At 36.7% G+C, this 21,628-nt stretch overlaps 1 long non-coding RNA gene across 3 annotated transcripts in view; it reads left to right on the forward strand.

Moving 5' to 3' along the window:
• Positions 1-21,628, forward strand: part of LOC127523393 (uncharacterized) — a 97,846-nt gene that overhangs the window by 71,847 nt on the left and 4,371 nt on the right. Inside the window, exon 4 of one of the 3 annotated variants that reach the window (XR_007932864.1) lies at positions 165-4,326. The exons of 1 other annotated variant lie outside the window; for it this stretch is intronic. This is a non-coding gene — a long non-coding RNA (uncharacterized LOC127523393). Of the gene's footprint in view, positions 1-164; positions 4,327-21,628 lie in introns of those variants that run through there. One more of the 3 variants, XR_007932863.1, reaches the window with a different exon arrangement.

Raw genomic sequence — 21,628 nt, forward strand, 5'->3', positions numbered from 1 at the left:
AAAATGCATGTGTGTATTGTGTGTGGGCGTTTTTTTGTTTTTATGCTTGGTGTTAGGCTTGTATTTTGTGTGTGTTGGTATGTGTGTTTGTATGTTTTGTTTTGTACTCTTTTGAGGCCTGCAGTTCTGACCTTTGAACTCTGTCCTTTGTTCCCTCTCTCCAGTGGCAGAATGAAAGCGAACAGTTCGTCTCTCCTGCCGAATATCTCCATCTCTCCAACTGTGCCAAAGTGACTGTGTAGATTCGGGTTCTTTTGAGATTAACAAAACATTGGTTTAACGTAATCACATACAGCTCAATGCATTTATAGGCCTGCGAATATACATGGAAATCATTTTAAAGGGATAGTTCAGCCAAAAATATATATTTTAATTAATGTCATTAATTAAATTAAATTAAAATAACTATTATTGTTCCATATCTGAATGATTTTCTTCCTTCCACATATCATAAAAAGAGATTTAGCAGGATTTTCAATCTGTTTTTTTTTTTTTTTTCCATACAGTAAATGTGAAAGGGCCTAAAAAAAATTAGTGCCATAATAGTAGTTCATATGACTCTTGTGCTATATTAAAATTTTCTGAAATCATACAATAGCTTTGTATGTGTACACATTTGTTGTGTTGCAGGTGGTTCCCATGTACATGTAAATGATAACATTTGGAATCATAGATGGAAAACCTGGTATGAATTACATATTACAGTAACTGAAGCAAATAGAATTGATCAGGCAACTTATTTTGGTCTTTTCCTCACATAAAGCTATTATAGGGTCCGTGTTATTTTAGTAATAGTGAATAAATAATATTCACTATTATGGAATTTATTAATATTTTGAATTCGATTTTATTTTTTAGTTTTCATTTTAGTTTTAGTTATTTTATAATGTTCTTTTGTCATTTTTCTTAGTGTTTTTTTTTCTATTTAGCTTTTATATTTTATGTCAATTTTGGCTTTTTGTACTTGGTAACACTTTACAATAAAGTTTTAGTTGTTAACATTAGTTAACTACATTAGTTAACATGAACTATAAATAAAAATACTTCTAAAGCATTTATTAATCTTGGTTTATGTTAATTTCAACATTTACTAATCCATTATTAAAATCAAAAGTTGTCCACTAATATTTAATGGACCAGAGCTAACATGAACTAACAATGAACACTTGAATTTCTAACATTAATAAGATGAATAAATCCTTTAACTAATGTATTGCTCATTGTTAGTTAATGTTATTTAATGCATTCGTTCATTTTGCAGCTTTATTTCAGAGGAAAAAAAATGGTTCAGAAAAAGTTATGGACAACTTTAAAAAAAAAAAAAAAAAAAGCTTGACACCCCATGTTCACCATTCACTGTCATTGTAGCAGCTTGAACATTCTGCTAAACTACTCTTGTTTTTGTTCCACAAAAGAAAGAAAGTCATACAGGTTTGTACCGACATGAGTTTGAGTAAACGACGACAATATTCTCATATTGGGGTGAACTATCCCTTTAAAAACAAATCAATTAGTCTTTTTCAAAATGTTTTATAAATTCACAAGTTAAGCTCTGTTACAGTCCCATGTGTACCTAACAAGACCCATTCGATGACCTTTGACCTGAGAGGAGTAATCGTAGCCCAAACATGTCTCCTCCTGTGCCAACAAACCTGGTTCGAGTTACACTTTTAATAGGCAGGTTTAAAGAGGGCAGAGGGAGGTGGAGTGTGGAACAGATCAAAAGTTCTTTCCTAAATGTCCTTTGTCGTGACTTTGCCGTGTTTGATGTCTACGCTGTTGACTCTCTCGCTCTTTCTCTACCTCGCTTTCTCTCTCTCTCATTTCAAAGAGAAGGAAGAGTCATCTGCCTCCCGTGGTCTGCCAATGCACAGACCACCAGGGGAAGTGAGGGAGCGAAAAAAGAAAGAGGAAGAGAAAGATAACTGGAGAGATTGGACAGTCGGGAGCTTTTGAAGAGAAGAAAGACCGAATTCTGCCCCAAGAACAGCGATAACGGACATTGGGGCCCTCTGGGGGAAGGGACGGAGGGGTATATATGAAATATGAAAGAAGAAATGAGAGATTTGAGCGTGAAATGCTTATTTCTTAATAAATGTTCTTTTCTTCTTTTTCTGTTTAAACTGGCGGGACAGTTTTATGTTTGCAGAACATGTGGACAGTGTGGACTGTTGTCCTTTCACCTAGAGCCAAGGCTCATGAACTACATGGTCGAGAGTGTTGGGAAATCTGCATCCTATTTCATGGTTGGCAAACATCTGTTGACAGAATACATAATTTAAGAATCTGAGGCTTTTTCTGGCCATAATCCTTGCATGGCAGAATGGGAGAATATTTTTTTTTTTGACAATATTTTGCTGGTATTTGCACCAGCAAGGCCCATACTGAGTTCTAAACAGAGATGAGAGAGCATCGGATGAATAGATCAATAGATGGATGAATAAGTGAAGCGAGTCAGTATACAGCTATTCACTGTCCCTGTGCCCTTTCTGTCCTCTCTGTGCTATTTGGATAAAATCTCTTTTATCTCCGCTGGTGCCAGCCTCTGATGCATAAACACTCCAGACTGACTCCTTTTGCTTTTGATAGAGGGAGAGAAAATGAAAGGAAGCAAAAACCGCATTAGCGTTGCAGCACCAGTAAGAACATCCCGTGTCCGGCCTGTCATTCATTTCAATTTACACTTTTTCATTTCTCTTATACAGTTCATTTCCTCCTTGAACTGTTCTGAAGTCATCCATGCTAATGTGCTTATATAAGAACTTATTGTGTCCTGTTGATTTTTTTTGGTCAATGTTTTTTTTTTTGGTCAATGTTTTTTTTTTTTCATCAAAGTGTGTGGGTTATTTATTTTTTTTACAATTTTTTTTTTTTTTTTTTTTTACATTTTTCTTTTTTTAAGTTACAATACATGTCAGTAAAACTTATGGGTCCCAGGACATCATTTTTGTGGGCATTTTCACTGACTCATATCACTACACTATGAAAAAACAAATCTTGTGTTGCAGTAGAAAAAAAATCAATATATCATTTTTATACATAATAGATGTCAGTATAATCATATTTTTAGAGAATACATTATTTGAAATGTTTTTGAAAGAAGTCTTCTGAAATATTTAATATATTTTAAAATGTAATCTAGAACTCGCTGAACTGCGTTCACTGCGTCAACTGCGTAGGAGACTGACAGGGAAGAGGAAAAATTGTTGAATAAAGTCATTATTTTTGTTTTGTTTTTCACACAAAAAGTATTCTTGTCGCTTCATAACATTAAGGTTGAACCACTGTAGTCACGTTGACTATTTTAACAGTGTTTTTACTACTTCTCTGGACCGAGAATGTGATAATTTTGTTGCTTTCTATAGGAGGTTGCTTTTCCTCTCGGATTTCATCAAAAATATCTTAGTTTGTGTTCTGAAGATGAATGAAGGTCTTACGGGTTTGTAACGACATGAGGGTGAGTAATTAATGACAGAAATGTAATTTTTGGGTGAACTAACCCTTTAATATTTTGTGGAAACTGTGATACATTTTTTTTTCAGGATTCTATGATTGGGAAAAAAACAGAATTTATTTGAAATATTAATCTTTTTTAACAATGTAAAAAAAAAATGTTTCTCTCACTTTTGATCAATTTTATGCATCCTTACTCTATAAAAATATATATATATTTTTTTTTAAATCTTATTAACCCCAAATTTTTGATAGGTAGTGAATATCTAAAATATATGATTAAAACAAGGAAAAATACTTTGCCAAAATATAAGGCATTATAAAGGCCCTGCTGGGAATCTCAGACATTGTAAAGCTGTTTCAGTTTGTCATCACATATATTTAACCAGGCGTCTTTGTAAAAGGCATTTGTTCAAACAGTTTTAGATGTATGAACATGTCACCTGCCATCATGTCAAAACGTGTGTTTTTCATTATCATTTCCTCTCCACACACTTGTGTCCTCAAACACAAGTATGTGTGTATTTTGTTAGATGTGTTATCTACAGCACTGGAATCAGATACTTTATGATACAACTTTGAAGAACTTTTCATCTCTTTCGCACACACTCACACACCCCGTCTCTGTCTCACTCGGCAGGGTGGGCTTTAATCTATTTTCACCCCTGGCTTCTTAAGAAAGTAGATCCAATAAGTCAGCTTCCTGCTGCGAGAGTCACTCCTGACTAAACTTTGTGTGTGTGTGTATCCTGTATGGGGAAAAATGGTTTTCTTAAACCTTTTCCATCTCTCATTTCGGCTTGATTTAAAGGGATAGTTCAGACAAAAATTAAAATTCTGTCATCATTTATTCACCCTCATATGGAAGCCCGTTTCCGCCACTAAATAAAATAAAATACAGTAATTGAGACTTTTTATCTCAGAATTCTGACTTTTTTTCTCACAATTGCGAGTTATAAAGCAAGAATTGCAAGATATAAACTCGCAATTGCGTGATATAAAGTCACAATTGTGAGGAAAAAAAAGTCAGAATTGCGAGAAAAAAGTCAGAATTGTGACTTTATATCACACAATTGCAAGTTTATATCTCACAATTCTGACTTTTTTCTCGCAGTTCTGACTTTTTTTTCTCACAATTGTGACTTTATATTACACAATTGCGAGTTTATATCTCACAATTCTGACTTTTTTTTCTCGCAATTGCGAGTTTATATCTCACAATTCTGACTTTATATCATGCAATTGCAAGTTTATATCTCAGAATTGTGACTTTATAACTCGTAATTGTGAGAAAAAAATCGCAATTACTGTTTTTATTTTTTTATTTAGTGGCGGAAACGGGCTTCCATACCCTCATGTTGGTCCAAACCTGTATGACTTTATTTCTTCTGAACTGTAAAAAAATATTTTCATGATTTATCACAACATTTTTACTTTTATCAAATCAATTTCAATAATTAATATCGTTCAGATAACATAATATTTTGAGTATCTGTTGATTAAACCAGTCGCCTTCATTGTATTAACTAAAATTTTTAATTTCAATGAACTCAAAATTTTAAGGCAATCAGATAACTTACTTTTTTTAAGTTAAACCAACAATTATTTTTGATGTTTTGAAGAATGTTGGTAACCTGCTCCTACTATCAAGACCAAAAAAAAAAAAAAAATCCCTTTTAGTACATTATTAATGATGATAACATGTGACAAGCTCATTAGATGTTGGTCATGCAATAACCACTCTGTGAAATACATTTGGAATTTAATATCCCTAATCACAGACAAACAGAACAATGAGCCAAATCATCTCTGCCCACCTTCTCATTCCTTCAAACCCAAATGAGAGAGCGGAAGTGGAAAAACAAAAAAGGTCTTCCTCAGAAGCGGGTATAAAACTCCCTCTGTTCTGCATTAAACGAGTCTCTTGGAGACTCTCATCCTGTTTCCATCCTGCCGCTCCTAAAACTCATTACCGGCCCCAAACCCCCCCATCCCTCTTTCTTTATTCCCCTCTTCCCTTGCTCTTCCCACTCAATCTCTTATCCTCTGTGCCCCATCTGCCCTTCCTGTTACCATGGTTATCATCAGAACAAAAAGGCCATGTTGGTCTTCATAACTTTGGGTTGGGCTGGAATTGACTGACTGAATGGCAGTTTCTATGCGTTAGAAGTTTATAGATATAATTGTATGTACGCCTTTTTCAAATATACTCATGTTTATGCCTTATTTATTGTGTTGACCATTGCAATACTTCCAAATAGAGAGCGAGACGTTGGACATTTATGTGATAAACCAAAGATGATGTCATGAGTTTCTGTGCAGGAAATGTTGCCTTGTAAATTGTTTTACGATGATCAGTCGCATTTGCGGATACTGTGTTGCAAAATTGTCTGTGACTTCTCCTATAAAACAGAGATATAGCAAATACAATGAATACAATGTATATGTCATGGCAAACATGTTGAAGATTAGCAGACAGGCAGTACATTTACTGTGTGCCCAATTTTTTCCACATAAAAGCAGTTTTTTCAGCATACTGATGGTACGAGTTAGATGCGTTTCTGGGTCAACATGTTTTGTTGATCCTGGAACAACATTCTAGTCCGAAAATTTAGTCCTAACCATATCCCTACCCCTAAACCAAACTCTACCCATAAGTTCTCCCTAAAATCAGAGGGAAATGATAGGTGAATAACACTGATGTAGAAGCACCTAACCCTGGTTGTAAGCCTAAACTTGACAAACTGTAAACTCAATTACGATTGGTTAATGGGAATGTTGCTCCATGGATCAACAACGATGTTGATCTAGGAACATGTTGCATTTAGTGAAATCAGGTTCTGCACACTGATGCATCTTCTCTTTTGACTTCCATTCAAACAGAACAGTCTCTTGTCTCCTGAAAGGATTCTGGCATGTTATGCATTTCTAAAGCTGCAGTCTGTAAGTTTTGCCTCTTTGTCGCCATCTCTGTTTGAAACTGCAATTGCAGTTATTTACGGTATTATCATCTTTAAGTGGGTTGTCACGGCTCCTCAGCGCGGATGAATCTAATGTTTTGAGGAGAATGTGTGGCTGTCAGTCACCGCACTGGTGGATACTGTACTTTGGAATCACAGGAAGTATGACCAAAATAATAATTTTCACCGGAAAATGTAATCTGAACAAAGTAACAAATCTGCCACTTTTGTTCTGACCAACTGAGGGAAAAAAAGCATTACAATAAAACACACTATCAATGGTGACTAAATCTAACGATCACTTAGCTCATATCACATCAAACCGTGCAAATTATTATTATTGTTATACTTTGTTTTCAAATTGATAATGTTAACAACATCAGCATTGCGTGACTATGTGTATTTAGTGTGTATTAGCGTCACCTGTAGATTTCAATTTCTGTACAGTCTAATCTCTAATGTTAATTTGTCATATACAATCCGCCATCAAAATGATAAGTTTAATTATTCCAGCTGCTGTGAGAAAAGGCTATAAATGATCTGTCACATGCCATATAGCCTACTAGCTTGGACTACTTTGTGTAAACAGATGTGACATAATGACGCAAAGACAAATGGCAACATGCTCGAATTTCCAGCGGAAACCTACCAATACCACTCGAATTAGAAAACATTATTACAAACTTACCGTTGTAAATCGGGCTAAGGTAAGGAGATAGTTTTGAACACTGGCTGGTTATGTACCTGCTCAAAAATTTATTTTGTATCATTTTTAACCCAAAAAAAAGTTACAGCCTGCAGCTTTAAGATAATCTTGAAAGATTCCCCTGAGGTAGGAGCTCTGATGATGTTTTTGTTCAAATAACTGTTTTCTATTTTAATACATTTTAAAAAGTAAATTATTCCTGTGATGGCAAAGCTGAATTTTCCGCATCATTGCAGTCTTCAGTGTCACATGATCCTTCAGAAATCATTCTAATATGCTGATTTGCTGCTGAGTCATGAAACATTTATGATTATCAATATTGAAAACAGTTGTGCTGCTCAATATTTTTGTAAAAATACTTTCTTTCAGGATTCTTTGATGAATAGAAGGTTCAAGAGAACAGCATTTATTTGAATTTTTCAATCAATTTTTGATCCATATGTATAATGTATCCTTGGTGAATAAAAGAAAAAAACATTTTTTGAAATTGAGATTTATACATCATCTGAAAGCTGAATAAAACATTCCATTAATGTATGGTTTGTTAGGATAGGACAATATTTAGCCGAGATACAACTATTTGAAAATCTGAATCTGAGGGTGCAAAAAAATCAATATATTGAGAAAATCGCCTTTAAATTTGTCCAAATGAAGTCCTTAGCAATGCATATCCACTTACAAAAATAAATTCTTGATATATTTACGATATATATCTTCATGGAACATGATCTTTACTTAATATCTTAATAATTTTGGCATAAAAGAAAAATCTATCATTTTGACCCATACAATGTATTGTTGGCTATTGCTACAAATATACCTGTGCGACTTATGACTGGTTTTGTGGTCCAGGGTCACATATATCTACTGAAATTGTTAGCTCTATTTGTTTATTGTGTATGAGCTTCCATGGTGTTACATAGGACAGCTCACTGGGTTTTGGAAAAACGTTAATAAACATTAATAATAAAAATTTTTGGTTCAACCAAAGACGTAAAGCATTAGAGGAAAATGCATTAAGGAAAATAACTTCTCTTATAACTTCTTGTCACTCACATATTCTGTTCCCATTGCATTTCCATCAACTCACATGCTTTAAATCCTGGACCATTTGCTGGACTCCTCCTTAAAGGTAGCGTTTCTTGAAAAGTCTCACTGTGTAGGGCGGATTGACAGCTGTGGAATAATTTTTTTCTGTAAAAACATCCCAGAGGTTTCCGACAGACTGTCTCCTGATCAAAACTAACATTAATACGCTATGTTATTTAGAGTTTAACTTTTCCCGCTTGATTTTATCACTTTGCCTCAATGAGGACTCTGTTTGGAAAAACCATGTGCCCGCCAGGGCGAATGGGTCACTAAACAGTGCGACTCACTTCCTTTCAGGCATGATGTGTAGGTAATGTGTCAGAAAACTTGTGAAGATACCAGCTAACCCATGTAAGAAAGTGATTTGAGGACGTGTAACCGGCCGATCTGTGGACACAGTGTGAATGAAGTGTGCTTTTCACACAGTAAATCAAACAGATGAATGGTGTCTCTATCCATTTGTCTCAAAACACTGATGAATAACACTCACAGAACTTTTAGCATTTGCGTTCCTCAGAGAAAGGCTGTTTGTGTGTGACGGGTGCATGTGCGTGACCGTGTGTGTGTGTGTTTTTTGGTTGGGGAATAAATGAAGATGAAGACAGGCGCCACTGTTTATTGTGTTTGTGTATGCGTGTGGGCCGGTGTGTTTGAGGAGTGTCTGCTCTACACGAAAGCCTGAAAAGAGACTGAGGGCCACAGAGACACACATGGAGACTGAGAGCTGAGCAGTGTGTACCATCTAAACAAAGAACAGCTCTGTTTGCTGAAAACACTTTATGCATATGTGTCTTTGCTGCTGGGGTTGCTGTCAGAATGAGGTTCTCAAAATAATATGCTGTGGTGTCTGCATTTCCTGTTACACTTGATGTAAACTTCCCCAGCCTGTATTTAATATTAAAAACCAAATGACTAGGCAAATATAACCTGTCTGAACATCTTTAGATGTGTAAATGGTCTTAAAAATTAGGATTCAGAAGCATAATTGCTGCATGCTCTTGCAATTCCTGTTGAAGGAAATGCCTTGTCTATTTCTGCCTTTTTGTTTTACACCATTGACGTGGAGTGTCACCTCCGTAAGTATACCGTTAGTGGTTTTGTGATGTGTCCTGAAGTCTTCCAGCCGGTAGGTACTGTACGACTAGACCGACGTCTCAAGGCACTGAGTGTTTGTTGTGCCAGACTCTTGGCTGAACTTCTCTCCTTCTGTCAGCACTCTGTTTTAATTATCGTCCTAATTTACCCCCCTTATTTTTCCAGAGTTGCTCCACTTCAGTCACTTTCCCAGGTGGAGTGGCATCCGGAACGCTATCCGGTCTGGCACCAAACTGCCATGCTGGCTTTCCAGAACTTTTTTCTGTGTCCTCTCTCTCTCTCTTTCTCCTGTTTGTATCCAAATAGCAGGATCCTATACATCTTTTTTCCCTGTGAATCAGAGCCTGATCATAATGAACACCTGAATCAGTAGAAATATCAATAGTGTACTTGTGTATTCCACTTCAGGGTGCCTCAAAAACCTAGATGAATATGAGCACCTGTGTACGGGTGTTTCTTAAAATTTTGACACTTTTGTATCCCAGGGGGTGATTTTTGTTAAAACTAACACTTTTTTGTTCAGGCTATAGGCTTTTGGGCAGCACTCTGACATGTAACACAACAGCACCAGTGACCAGAATTCCAGATTTTTTTTCTGTTATATGATAAACTTTATATAACTGACTATTCACTGACAGGTGAAATGAATAACACTGATTATCTCTTCATCACGGCACCTGTTAGTGGGTGGGATATATTAGGCAGCAAGTGAACATTTTGCTGGTTCTGATAGAAAGGTGTCAGAATACACAGTGCATCGCAGTTTGTTGCGTATGGGGCTGCATAGCCGCAGACCAGTCAGGGTGCCCATGCTGACCCCTGTCCACCACCGAAAGTGCCAACATTGGGCACATGAGAACCAGAACTGGACCACAGAGCAATAGAAGAAGGTGGCCTGGTCTGATGAATCACGTTTTTCTTTTACATCACACGGATGGCCGGGTGTGTGTTCGTCACTTACCTAGGGGAACACATGGCACCAGGAAGAAGGCAAGCTGGCGAAGGCTGTGTGATGCTTTGGCTAATGTCCTGCTGGGAAACCTTGGGTCCTGCCATCCATGTGGATGTTACTTTGACACGTACCACCTACCTAAGCATTGTTGCAGACCACGTACACCCTTTCATGGAAACGGTAATCCCTGGTGGCTGTGGCCTCTTTCAGCAGGATAATGCACGCTGCCACAAAGCAAAAATGATTCAGGAATGGTTTGAGGAGCACAACAACTAGTTTGAGGTGTTGACTTGGCCTCCAATTCCCCAGATCTCAAACCAATCGAGCATCTGTGGGATCTGCTGAACAAACAAGTCCGATCCATGGAGGCTCCACCTTGCAACTTACAGGACTTAAAGGATCTGCTGCTAACATCTTGGTGCCAGATACCACAGCACACCTTCAGGGGTCTAGTGGAGTCCATGCCTCAACGGGTCAAGGCTGTTTTGGCAGCAAAAGGGGACTAACACAATATTAGGAAAGTGATCATAATGTTAGGCCTAAATGGTGTATATACACACACACTGTTTTACTCAGATCCCTGACTTTGTCTAAAAAAGTATGATAAAAAGTGAAATTGACTGTTCCACACTCTCTGTTGTCATTTCCACCACAACAGTTTTGCTCCAGTAACTTTGTTTTTTAAGAAATTGTACTTTGTTTACTTGTGAGACAACAGTGTCACTGAAAAGCATGAGACATGTGATTTACCCAAATTTACCCATAGTTACCCATTCCACAACAGTTTTGCTCCAGTAACTTTGTTTTTTAAGAAATTGTACTTTGTTTACTAGTGAGACAACAGTGTCACTGAAAAGCATGAGACATGTGATTTACCCAAATTTATCCATAGTTAAAGAAACACCAGTATGTACACTTGTTCAAAAGTTTGGGGTCTATACGATTTTTCTTTTGAAAGAAATTAATACTTTTATTCAGAAACGAAGCTGAATAAAAAAAGGTTTAATAAAAAAAATTTTTTTTATTTCAATGTTGTTCTTTTGATCTTTCTATTCATCAAAGCATCCTGAAAAAAAATGTATCACTGTTCTCACAAAAATATTAAGCAGCACAAATGTGTTTTCAAAACCCAACACAACTGTCTTTTGAGAACCAAATCAGAATATTAAAATGATTTCTGAAGGATCATGTGACACTAAAGACTGTAGCAATGATGCTGAAAATTCAGCTTTGCCATTACAGGAATAATATTTCACATTATTACTGTTTTTACTGTATTTTTGATCAAATAAATGAAGCCTTGGCGAGCATAAGAGACTTCTTTCAAAAACATTCAAAAAATTACTAACTAAAAAATTATGTTCATGACTATGACGTAAACTAAGGCTATTGGCTATTTAAAAAAAAAGACAACCCTTCAAATAATTTTGCTCTAGCTTCCTGTTTCAATAGGAAATATTCCAGCACAGGAAAAAACAACTGTGCTCGCCAAGCCATTTCATGTGTCCTTTAAGGATGCAGTTAATTCAAGAGCATGATGAATTATGAGTGTGGTAAATAAATGAGGTAAGTAAGTAAAAAGAGAGGAGGTGCTTTTCATTAATAACAGTAAGCTGTGCTGGTGTGGCTGTTTATACTGCGAGACTAACAGCAGTGCAGAGTGCAACTGTAATCTGCCCCTCTCAGTAAACAGTCTGTCATAGTAATGGCTCTGAAAACAAACGATCAACTCACTTCTGGGGCCCCACCAAAGAACTTTAACACACATACACCCTCTGGAAGCTCTTTTACCAGGGGCCTACCTTCAAGTGATGTGGATGACAGCTTCCTGCATCCCGTCCTGAGTCTCTAAGGAGTGAGTGTGTGTGTATATATATTTGTGTGAGAATGAAAGTTTGTGTGTGCCTTGGGAGCAGCGGCAGACACCAGAGAGACATAGATTCAGGATCTCCATGGCGATAAGGAAGTCAGCAGGAAGGAGACATCCCAGACCCCTTCTAGCACCCAGACTGACAGTCTCCCCCCAAACTCACACACGCACACACTCTTGCACAAACCGACGCTCAACGCACACTCCGCATAAACACATGTACGCATTCCATCTCTCTTTTCCTCCTTAAATGACAGAGGCGCTATTCATGTTTCATAAAAAAGAGGAGAAAAATAACATCGGCTATATCCGATGGCTCGATAAGTGAGATGAAGAGAGGCCGGAGCTTCAAATGGTCGTCCTGACTAAGTAAGGATTTGTGCTCATTTTCCCAAAGAGAAGCCCACTGTTTCATTCCATACACAGCTGTGCATCAACTAGTTCTTCCTGCAAGAAAAACACTAATAGCTATTCTTGTTTGTATGGCTCCACCAATGTTTGTTATCTTTGATTATAGTTGTACATTGTCTTCAGAGTTTTAAAGTGCAGGCATTTTGATGTGTAGGCCTACTTAGGCAGAGGATGTTTAAAAATCTTCTTCATTAACATCTGCCACCATTACTCATTGTGTATTGTGTTGTAGTGGTTGATGTTCACGATGACAAGCACTATAATGGTCCTAGTCACAACTTTCAAAACTGCTTTATGGAGTTTTTGTCTACTCAAAGTTTTTTTTTTCTCAAAAAGACGTTTTGTCAGCGATATATGTTGTTAAACAACAGTAAAATCCAGTGAACGCACTATACTTTTAGACCTCACACATCATTTTTCTCATTCCTGTCAAAAAATTAAATATGGCTTTACCCTGATTAAAGGGATAGTTCACCTAATGAAAATTATGCCATGGTTTACTCACCCTCAAGCCGTGTATATGACTATCTTCTTTCAGACGAACACAATCAGAGATATATTTAAAAATATCCTGGCTCAGCTTTATAATGGTAATGAATGGGGGGCGTGTTTTGAAGCCCCCCAAAATGCATCCATCCATCATAAAAGTAATACATTAGGCTCCAGGGGGTTAATAAAGGCCTTCTGAAGTGAAGCGATGGGTTTTTGTAAGAAAAATATCCATTATTAAAACTTTATTAAGTATGATAACTAGCTTTCCCCAGATGACCATACAAATACTGCACAAGTCAACTTGTGCCAAAAGAGTAATCTCTAAAGCGATGTATGATGCAGTATAGGAGTATCGTAAGCTTATGCCTCTCGCGGTTAAAACTAATAGGGCTGTGCAACAAACTCAAGCTCCTCTTATCTTATATCAAAATCCTCCGACATTTCTCTTTAAAATTTCTTGTTTTAGACTAATAATTCGTGACCAGTGTTTTGTTTTGCTCTCTCCTCTGAGCTTCCGCGTTCGTCATTGCGTCATGCGTCGGGTCAGGGGTTACTCTTCCACCACAAATCGTTGCGTAAAGCAGTCTGCCGGAAGCTAGTTATTAAAGTTAATAAAGTTTTAAATATGCAGGGGTGCACATAAGTGGTACGCAGGTCCGCATGTGCGGTAAAAATAAACGATGCGCACCAGAAAACATGGAGGTAAGTGCTTTTAAGTAGCAACATTTTTGAGTACTGGTTCACAGGGACACCTTTACTTACTGGAGTAGGAATTTTCTCCATCTCTGGTAAGATAGCAATCATGATGATAAGTGTGTTCTTTAATTATTAGGTGTGCAATGGATCGCACTTAATCCGTGATCCGTACGGATAAGTTTCAGCACGCATGTGATTCGCGGATTAACTGCTAAATGTAACCATCATAGAGTGAAAGTTTATCATTTGGACGTGTTTTGTCTCGCCAGTTAATACATTCAAACAATTTTAAAAGCGGAAGAAGAGGCGAAAATCGGGACTCGCGAGCTGTTATCTGTGCGCACAGCCTCACACCCCCGAAACGCGCACAAAGAGAGAGAGAGATACAGTCAGACAGCGCTCGAACACCGAATTAATTCCTCTTTCGCGTTTACTTGCGCTTGAACGGACACATACACATAAAATTATGTCTCACCAAGTATTCTCTCGGGTATGTCATAACTGGACAGTTGAGAAAGAAACCGGATGTTTGTCAGTTATTCAGTCCATGCTTTTCTTCTTAAAGTGACAGCAGCCTAATATTCTTGGTGTTGTCTGCGTCAGTAATGTTAGTAAAAAAAAAAATTCATCATATCATCATCTACCATGTTTGAGAGAAAAGAAGATAGCGAGGAGAGCAGTTAGGAGGATAGTGATGAGGACAGCTTTTAGGATAAGTGTGTCGAGTAAAGTGTGAGTACCAAGCAACATCTCCAGATGCTCCCTTGAGAACCAGACCAAAAAAGTTGTGTGCACCCCCATGGATATTCTCTTATGGATTCTTACAAAAACCCATCGCTTCACTTCAGAAGGCCTTTATTAACCCCCTGGAGCTGTATGAATTATATTACCCACCCCCCTTTTTGAAAAAACGTGCTTGTGGCGACATTTCTGCAAAATATTATGTTGCTTCTTGCAGCTTTTGTGACACTTTCACAGTGAAATGTCTAAGATTTACAGGACTCGTACCAATGCTGTACCAGGTGAGCTACCAAGCAAGTTTACTTCATCAGAAAAGCCATACATATGGAGCTGAGTGATGCAAACCTCAAAATGTATAACATTACAAATCATACACTATATGGTAAAGGTATTTTGAGATCATAACAAGGAACCGTCTGAAAATAAGTCTTTATAAATCAATAATCTGCCCCTGTAATTGTAATTTGTGTGAAAAGAAATAAAAGTTGTTTGTATTTACTGCCACTAATGTTCATTTCAGCTAAAAAAAAAAAAAAAAAAAAAAGCAGTTAATTGTATATATGGATACGCTTTTGGAGTTTTGCAAAAATGTAGATAGAGGCATGTTTTTCCAATGAGCTAATGTTGAAAAACGTTTCTAAAACTAGCCAGAAATTAATGAATGAAGTTCTAATCTGTATTTGATTCTTGATATTTCCTTGTACAATCTGTGGTGACTTTTGGGAGATTATCCCACAGACACTATTTTAAACAAACTGTTTAAAGCTGTCGCCGCATATGTAAACATATCCGTCTTCTTTCTCATGCTTCTGTGAAAAAAACAGAAGCCCCTTGGACAATAGACGATAAACAGAGGCCGTGCTTGTGTGTGTTTGCACTGTGGCTTTTTGCATTAGTCTTCCACACATATTTTTGTGTTTGTGTGTGGAAGCATGCACACACCCGTTTATCATTCAATCATTAGCCATTAGTGGCAGTGTTGTCTGTCAGCATTAGCAAACAGACCTGGAAAGATTGGACAGGTCAGAGTGAGATGAACAGCTCTACCATCTTCTCCCTCAAACTCACACACACTCATAAGCAAACATAGTGGGGAAAAAGAGAGAGGCCAAAAGTCACTGGGGCAGTACATGCCTCCTTCTCCCTTCCAAACTTGACCTTTATTCTTTATTGTATTTTATTTATACTTTATTCTTCAGTGTTTTTCTTTGCTATTCTTTTCAAATATGGTGATTGTTCAGAGAGAATTCTTGAAGATGTTTCATCTATGCTGAAATATTTTGCATGTTTCCATTGAGACTAACATAGGCTGAAAGGAGGCTACTTGCTCTAATTTAAATAATTTCCATCATGATAAGGAGACAAAATAAGAGAGAAACATAAGCAGAGAAATAAAAAGAGTTGAATAAAGGAGTCAGAGTAGTAGACAGATAGACATGAGGGGAGAGAATAGTCTATATGTTAAGGTCTGTGGGTGGGCTGCTCGGATTAGCCCAGAGGACAGAGAGACACAATGGCTGCCTACTGACAGGTCTCTGTGAACACACACTGTCTGACAGGCATGAAAAAGCCACCACCTTACTGAGAGGTCAAAGGTGATAAAGCATCAGGATGCTCACTTACTGATGCAGACTTAATGCTATAAGACTTCTGCTTTACCTCTCATTTAATTGTTTCTATTATTTCAAAATAGATTCTATCAATCTATTTTGAAAGAAATTTCTATATTTTTAACTTTCTATTCATCAAAGAATCTTGAAAAAGTGTATCATGGTTTCTACAAAAAATATTAAGCAGTATTAAACTGTTTTCACCATTGATAACAGGAAATGTTTCTTGAGCACCAAATCAGAAAATTAGAATGATTTCTGCAGGAACACTGAAGACTGGAGTAATTTAAAAATATTCACAGTATTACTATATATTTGATCAAATAAATGCAGCCTTTGTGAGTCTTGTTTCAGAAACATTTAAACATTTTACCATCCCTACATTTTTGAACGGTAGTGTAGCCTACGTATGAGGAATTGAAACCTTAAGTAATTAATTATTGTTAAAATATTATAGTTATAATATTCTAATTTTTTTTAACTATAATTAAAAATGAATGAAAGCCTTGAATATGTGCAGAATATACACAGTAAATGTATGGTTTTATGTTATATTTTATGGCAGTCTCATGATCATCTTTCTTGCTATTTTTGTTCTTGAGGATATTTTCATCATGCTACAATTGGTTAATTAGCATTAAATCATTGTAGGTGAAAAGTACTAATAAAATGGAATACACTGTAAACCCGAATAAGTTGTCAAAACTAAAAAAAAAATGTGAGGTAATCAGTTACATCAAATTTTTGAAGTTAAGAAATTACAAATTTAAGTAAGCAGAGCTGGCAGATTTTAATTTTGTACTCGTACAGCATGCTGGGAAATAGAAATCCCAGCCCAGTTTCAATTAAATTCAAGTTTATCTAAATTAAATGAAACAAGTTCATAAAACTCAAAACAATTAAACAATTCAGATACTTAAAATGTGTCAGTTTCATGAATTCAAAAGAAAAAAAAAGATCTAAATACTTTAAGTTAATGTGACTAAACTAATTTGTTTAATTTGAGTTTGCCCTACTCAAACCAAGTAATTATTTTGAGCGTTAGGGTTTATAGTGTATTATACAATCCAGTACAGTCCTTTTGTCAGCGCTGTTGTGCAGCAGTAATGCATGTAGCCTACCAGTGCTGCCAATTGAGCGATTTTGTCACTAGATTAGTCGAGTGACGTGTCTCACTGAGGTCGGGGTTGATCTATTTGCCCCGATTTCACAGATCGGATGTCCAACTTCGAGTGCCGTTCCAGACATTATTTTTTTTAAGTAGGAGGTGGGAAAAATCCAAATTCCGAGTCTGGAATGCAGCATTAGTTCCATTGGGGATACAGGGTTGAGTCTGGCCTGCAAAGTGTCCTAATGCCCAACCACCCAAACCAACCCGTTTTCTGTCATTCCTTCACTGTGCTGTCAAAATAAAAACACAAAAATAAATTAAAAGAAAAAATGATATTCCTATAGAGCTATAATCATTGAGACTATCATTATTATTAGGGATTTCTATGGTTTTAACTGTACTTTGTTTAAGGATACATAAATATCACAGCCTTGGAAAAAATGTAATGAAAACAAGTGTTTGAGTCTCTTGTAAGGAGGTTTGTTTATGTATGAACGAGGCCCAGAGTTTCTCAGAGGTCTGCACACTGTATTGATCCCTGTTACCACAGTCTCCTCAGCTCCAAGTCTAATCCTGCTTAGATATACATCTACAGTAGTTCTGATCAGAGGTGGCTGAGATGTTTGCAGTGTGAGAAACACATGACGACGGACCTCGGAGCGGCGCTTTAGAACTCAATACCCCAGGAATCCACAGGTAGTGTTTTAGTCCTGTCATTATCCTGCCTCAGAAACCCACTGCACCGTCAGCACAGACAGCATTAAAATACCGCAGTTATTAAACATCAAACTTCAGCCCTCGGCCCGTCACAGAAAGAGACCTTTGTACCTCTGTGTGTATGTATCTGTAAGCGTGAGTGAGGAGAGAGAGAGATTCCTGTTAGCGCAGTGCGCTAGATGAACGTCTGTTTAGAGTATCCCATTTCTTTCAGGATCCTGCGGTGGGTTTTTATGTCAGTGGATGGATTGAAGTCCTGTAATGTCTCATAAGCTTAAGTCAATACATGTGAAGGAAACCCAGTTCACTGTTAGCTTGTGTTTCTAAGACCACCGTGGCACCGCTCTGCTCCGTGTCAAGCTGGAGGGACGTAAAACGTAATGTGTTAGTTAGTGAACCGATGGGATTCAAGTGCGAGCTGAGGAACAAAGATCCTGAATATGTGAAATTTAAAAATTCACCGAAACAAATACACCTCAGTTCCGTTTTGGTGTTCTTGTAGAGCACTTTTCATAATGCATATTGCTCCAAAACAGCTTTACAATGTGTGTGTGTGTGTTTGTGTGTGTGTGTGTGTATGGGTCAACATTTTTTTGTCCAAAGGCCTTGATAATAATAAAAAAACAAAGATATGACATCCAAAGTATGTAAGGTAGTACAACTAGATATCTTTTATTATATCCAAAAGGTTTTAATTATATTTTTCTACATATAAAGGTATTTTAAAGATTTGAAGTGTCAAAAGGTCATTCGGTTTAACCGTCCAAAGGCCAATACAGCCATTTCATTTGTGATTAAAATATCTTAAAATGTAATGTATATATTTTTTATTCTGGCATGATTTTATAACATCATATATCAACATAGTGCAAAACGGTATTAAAATTATGTGTAGAAGTTGTTGCTTTGTTATGAGAAAGAATGTCCGGAAAAAGGAATTTCATTGATGTCATTCAGAGTAACCAATATAAAGGGACCATTTTGGATCAAGTCATGCGGTCAATATCATGTGACAGGATGTGGCATCATTCAGACACCTGCAAAGGACCACATGGTCATGAAGCAAAGTAATTAACTCTCTTTTAACTATTTGAAAAATTCATGTTTTCACTTGCTCATACGCATGTCCTGAAACATCAGGTCATTCGGTACAACCGCTATAAAACATGGAAAATGTAATATTTTAAAAACTTGTACTAAATATAAAATGTTTCATTGTCCTTTTGCTAGGTAGCTAGCAAGCTAACTAGCTAGCTAGATATCAGCCTGTTAGCACTGTTTGAAAATATCGTCATTCAGTATAACCAAAAGTGTCATTCGGTAAAACCGAAATTTTGGTTAAACTGAATGACTTTTTTGGTGACAAATTTTTTCCATCTTGTAAAAAATTACAAATCTTTGTAAAGCTGTTTTGCAGCAATATATATATATATATATATATATATATATATATATATTTCTATGAGAAAAATTTAGGATTAATGTTCATACAGTTCATTTTATTTGTGCTATATTTAACTGATTAATAACAATGGTGTGGGAAAAACATCTGCAGGAAAACCACATCAACAAGACAAAGAGTTTGAATGGTGAGTTTCTGTCATCATTGGACTGACCACACAGTCATGTTGTACAAGGAAGTCCATAATAAACTTTACTTCCTGAGGATGCTCATGTCTTTCAGTATGTGCATTAAGCAGATTTTCTATTAGCCTGTAGTGACCATTGTGTTTTACTGCACTGTAGTCTGTAATATGGTGAACCAATAGCAGATCAGTAGTCAGGAGGGTCGTCGGCATTACTGAAAGCAAACTGTATATAAAAGGCCATACAAACTGAACCAGCAACTCCTGACCATGCCAAACCTCTGTCCAAACATGAACAGTGCCAGGAGTGATGCCATTGCCAGGCGGAGAGGGGTGCCATTGCGTGTGTCATAGGCTGACTCACTGACTTAGTGCATACTGAGAACAAAATCAACAAGTTAACAGTGCCAACAAGCTCTGTGTCATCACAAAGAACGATTAATCCATAAATTGCATACACAAATAATGGAAACAGCACACACACCAGGCTATATGGATTCCGAGAAATAAAATAACTTCTAAACAGAAGCAGATGTTTAAATAAGCAGAAAACCAAATTCAATATGTGAGACAAAAAAAAAAAAAAAAAAATAAAAAAAAAATGCAGTAATAAACAGAGATTTGCTGTAACCAGATCGACATTTTGTTAGACAGGCGTGAAAGTGCATCTGTACACAAGCACATGTTTCTGGACACCATGACTGCAGGGTACTGTGTCTCAACAAAAAAGGACTATGAATTATGAAATGTAATAACTATCATCTGTTTGTACAGTCTGGAGATGGGAAGATTAGAGGACAGAGCGTCTCTGGTTATAGCTGTGTTTGTAAAGAATGGCCCTTTGTACACAGTAGCGCACACTAACATTAGTGGTGCCACACCAGAGGCTATCTGTCTGAGTCCTGTTAGAAGGGGGGAGACGAGCTGTCCCACCGTCCCACCAAACGAAACTATTCAGCTGGGTTTATGAAAGCTCAACAGGCAAAATATAAAAAAATGTCATTTAGTTAAAATAATAATATACTGATATATTATATTATTATACTCTAAATATACTAATGATAATGATAATTTTATGCACAAAATGTTAAAATGTTATTTAGTTAAAATAATAATATACTGATATTATATTATATTATATTATAAATATATGGCCTATTAGCTACTGCTAATAATAATAATAATGATACTTTTACACACTTTTGTTTGTTTTGTCCAGTGATTTGAGACGTATCTCTTCAACATTTAGGTAAGTGTGTTTTCCAAATCACTACATTAAATTGATCCGGAGTTGTGATGATTGTGAACATCTGGCCCACATAACGTCAAATCGTAGTCCCTAAACAGTCTTATACTGCCCCCTTCTGGGCATAAGCTGTAATTTTTTTTTTTTTTTTTTTTTTTGACAAAGTTCTCAGTGGTTTCCGACCCCGTTCTTTGAGGCCACCAGTACAGAATTTGGATGTCTACTTCAATCGCAAACACAACTGATTCGACTCATCAACTCGTTGGCAGAGACTCAAAGACCTGAAACTGTTTTGTCAAGTAAGAGAGACGTTTAAAATTTGCAGTGTTTTGGGGAGTTGAGTGTTCTATATGAGCTGCTCATCGCTGGCGTTAATCGGAACAATGTAAATAAACGGATGTAGGCCTAGTCTATAACTGAGCATGCTAAATGCTAGCTTAAGAATAATGAACTAGCCTACCTATCACTTCACATCAGAGATTTCAGAGACCGAAAACCTAGAGAAAAAAGAAAAAAAAAAATCCATAATAAAAGGAAATAGAGCGTCAACTGTTGCAACTGGTTAAGTATTTTTAGATGTCTAAATTTAGTTCAGACTAAAGTCTAGTCTAAATAGTTTTCCATTTCTTACTGTGCACATTTTGTCAACATATTCTTTGATAACTGCTGACATCCTAGAATTCAATGGACAAAATAACGAAAATGATCGGCCAGTGACTTATTATCACAATATTCACGAGTCACGACATACTGTAGGTGCAGGATCTCTTCCAGGCACTTGTATACCAAAACTGGCCACAAGGTGGCGCTATAGTACATGAATTCATATATTTGCTGGTCGCATGCAGTATCTTTAATAATCTCAGCATGTATTATTGTACTGTACCGATAAT

Source organism: Ctenopharyngodon idella, chromosome 12, assembly GCF_019924925.1.
Source record: "Ctenopharyngodon idella isolate HZGC_01 chromosome 12, HZGC01, whole genome shotgun sequence".
NCBI lineage: Eukaryota > Metazoa > Chordata > Actinopteri > Cypriniformes > Xenocyprididae > Ctenopharyngodon > Ctenopharyngodon idella.